Raw genomic sequence first — 3,654 nt, 5'->3', positions numbered from 1 at the left:
TCACCTGAGGTCAGGAGTTCAAGACCAGCCTGGCCAACATGGTGAAACCCCATCTCTACTAAAAATACAAAAAATTAGCTTGGCACAGTGGTGCGTGCCTATAATCCCAACTACTTGGGAGGCTGAGGCAGGAGAATCACTTGAACGCGGGAGGCAGAGGCTGCAGTGAGCTGAGATCACGCCATCGTACTCTGGCCTAGGCGACTAAGCGAAGCTCCGTCTCAAATAATAATAATAACAATAATTTCAAAGACCTAATAAGAAGATATGCAATTTCACCAGTAAGCATGGAAATGTAATTTTAAAATAATATACTGTAAGTGTTTCACTTTTTAAATTGGCAAAATTAAAAGAATTATAATGTAGTTCTGTCAGCAGTCACATGAAAAAACCATCATATACTATTCATGGGAGCATAAGTTGGTACAATTGTCATCAGAGGGCAGTCTGACAACAACTATCAAAATGTAAAGTGTATACACCCTTTGTGACCCAGCAGTCATACTTCTAGAATTCTCTCCATCAGTATTACAGACATGTTCAGGGATATATGTATAAAGATATTCACCGTATATTGAAGATAATTTAAATGTCTATAAGTAATGGTTAAATTACGGTACATCCATTCTATTCTATAGAAAAGCATGCAGCTGTGAAAAACAGTGGGATAATAGGACCATATGTGCTGACAATAAACTTAAAAATAACTAACAACATATATAATAATAGGTTAATTTTCCTAAATAAGTATTTTTATGTTATATGCATAAAGGTCTAACTGTGGCTACTTTCAAGAAGTAGGGGAATATTGTTTTATGTATCTGTTTTTTTTTAAAGGCAGGAATGAAATGTATATTAAAAAAAGGACCTTTAAGAAGAGAAACTGGCCGGGTGCGGTGGCTCATGCCTGTAATCCTAGCACTTTGGGAGGTTGAGGTGGGCAGATCACAAGGTCAGAAGATCGGGACCATCCTGGCTAACACAGTGAAATCCTGTCTCTACTAAAAATGCAAAAAATTAGCCGGGCATGGTGGTACACGCCTGTAATCCCAGCTACTCGGGAGGCTGAGGCAGGAGAATCACTTGAACCTGGGAGGTGGAGGTTGCAGCAAACCGAGACTGTGCCACTGCACTCTAGCCTGGACGACAGAGCCAGACTCTGTCTCAAAAAAGAAAAAAGAAAAAAAAGAAGAGAAACTATGCTATACTTATTTTCTGTCTTCTAAAGTTCTTGCTGTAACAATTTATATCCAGTGGTATATCAAAGTTATTAACTAATTTGTTACACCAGGATATTTTCTATGTGTTATATATTGTATTTACTTTTGAGATATGGTTAAAGCTATGGGCTTACACTGAATAGAATATATAGGCGTATCTACTTTGAAAAACAATAATATGAAGCCGGGTGAGGTGGCTCATTCCTGTAATCCCAGCACTTTGGGAGGCCGCGGAAGGTGGATCACTTGAGCCCAGGAGTTCAAAACCAGGCTGGGCAACATAGTGAGATCCCTGTCTCTACAAAAAATACAAAAGTTAGGTGTGGTGGTGCACGCCTGTGGTCCCATCTACTCAGGTGGCTCAGATGGGAAGACAGCTCGAGCCCAGGAGATTGAGGCTCCAGTGAGCCATGACTGTGCCACCACTGCACTCCAGCCTGGGCAACAGAGTGAGACACTGTCTCAAAGTAAAAAAAAAAAAAAAAGAAGAAGAAGAAAAAGAATATGTTAAAATGTTAAACTGATAAGGAATTAATATTACATAATTTCACCTTGGTTTCCTTGAAATATTTGTGTATTTACCAGAGTAGGATCTGTAACTAGAGAACCGTGACTATGGAGCATGGAAACCACAAACTAAAACTTCTTCAGGCAAGGAACCATGTCTTAACCATGTAAACACAAGACCCGGCATGGAGAAGGTACTCATTTGAATTAGGTAACAATGATGACTGAAAAAAAAAAAAAAAGAAATAAAAGCATTTCTGAAATAATAAAGTACTTAGGAAAGTTAGAATTTAAAGACTCCTGAAGTTAAAAGTGATTGTACATTATAGTTACATAAAAAGAATACTATATATCTATATATCTTTACTCATGTAGAAAAACCAATGTTTTTAGTAAGTGAAAAAGTTGTTAAATAATAATTATAGTATCATTTGTTTATAAGGAACCATATGTTAATAAATGTATGCGTAACAGTTTGAAAATTTAAGAGTCAAATTTCTGGGGAGGAAGCTGGACACAGTGGCCTACTTAGGAGGCTAGGACAGGAGGATTGCTTGAGCACAGGAGTTCAGGACTATCCTGCATTATGATCCTGCCCATGAATAGTCACTATACTCCAGCCTGGGCAATATAGCGAGACCCTACCTCAAAAAAAAAAAAAGAAAGAAAGAAAGAAAAACTTTTGAAGTGGAAAGGGGAACAGGGTGGGAGGTTTTTTCTGTGTTTGTCTTTTAATTTTTTTTTTTTTTTTTGAGACAGAGTCTCGCTCTGTCGTCCAGGTTGGAGTGCAGTGGCACCATCTTGGCTCACTACAGCCTCTGCCTCCCGGCTTCAAGCAATTCTCCCGCCTCAGCCTCCCAAGTAGCTGGGACTACAGGCATGTGCTGCCACGCCTGGCTAATTTTTGTATTTTTAGTAGAGATGGGGTGTCACCATATTGGCCAGAATGGTCTTGATCTCTTGACCTCAAGATCTAACCGCCTCAGCCTCCCAAAGTGCTGGGATTACAGGGGTGAGCCACCACACCCAGCCTGTGTGTGTGTTTTTTAAATTAAACAATGAAATCATCTTAAAAGCGCAACTACAAAAGAGTAAGTAACTTACAGATTAGTTCAAATCTCTCATTTTTGAGGTGAAAAAACAGGCTCAAAAAGGCAAAGTGAATTTTGGAGCTTATATATTAATTGTAAAGAGCAGCATAGCCAGGAGAAAAATCCAACTTTCTAGGTCCAGTTTAATTCTATTTACTCACGTTGACTGCAAAATTTTTTTTTTTAGTCAGAGTCTCACTCTGTCACCCAGGCTGGAGTGCAGTGGCATGATCTTGGCTCATTGCAACATCGATCTCCCAGGTTCTAGCAATCCTCCCATCTCCACCTCCCAAGTAGCTAGGACCACAGGCACGCACCACCATGCCCAGCCAAATTTTTGTAGAGATGGGGTTTCACCATGTTGCCCAGGCTGGTCTCAAACTCCTGAGCTCAAGGAATCCACCCCACTTGGCCTCCCAAAGTGCTGGGATTACAGTTGTGAGACACTGTGCCAGGCCAAAATGTTTTATGAACAAAGTTGACATATGCATATTTATTTTGAAGATTAACATAACAAGTTGCTTAAAATTTTTATAATCTTTCAACTATTCTAGTATAGCACAGAGTTTTTTTAAGCAAAAAAAAATTTTTTTTAGGGCCAGATGTGGTAGGTCACGCCTGTAATTCCAGCACTTTGGGAGACCAAGACAGGTGGATCACGAGGTCAGGAGTTCGAGACCAACCTAGCCAACATAGTAAACCCCGTCTCTACTAAAAGACAAAGAAAATTAGCCGGGCGTGGTGGCGGGGGCCTATAATCCCAGCTACTTGGGAGGCTGAGGCAGGAGAATTGCTTGAACCTGGGAGGCAGAGGTTGCAGAGAGCCAAGATCGCAC

The 3,654-nt window shown here is 40.2% G+C and overlaps 1 protein-coding gene across 1 annotated transcript in view; it reads right to left on the bottom strand.

Annotated features, from left to right (window-relative positions):
- The window catches only part of ATAD5 (ATPase family, AAA domain containing 5), a 75,910-nt gene that overhangs the window by 3,732 nt on the left and 68,524 nt on the right, over window positions 1-3,654 (bottom strand). The gene's annotated exons all lie outside the window — the stretch shown is intronic.

This window comes from Colobus angolensis, unplaced genomic scaffold (assembly GCF_000951035.1).
Source record: "Colobus angolensis palliatus isolate OR3802 unplaced genomic scaffold, Cang.pa_1.0 Scaffold167, whole genome shotgun sequence".
Taxonomy (NCBI): Eukaryota; Metazoa; Chordata; class Mammalia; order Primates; family Cercopithecidae; genus Colobus; species Colobus angolensis.
Note: the sequence above shows the minus strand (reverse complement) of the source record. Positions and strands in the feature narration are given on the sequence as shown.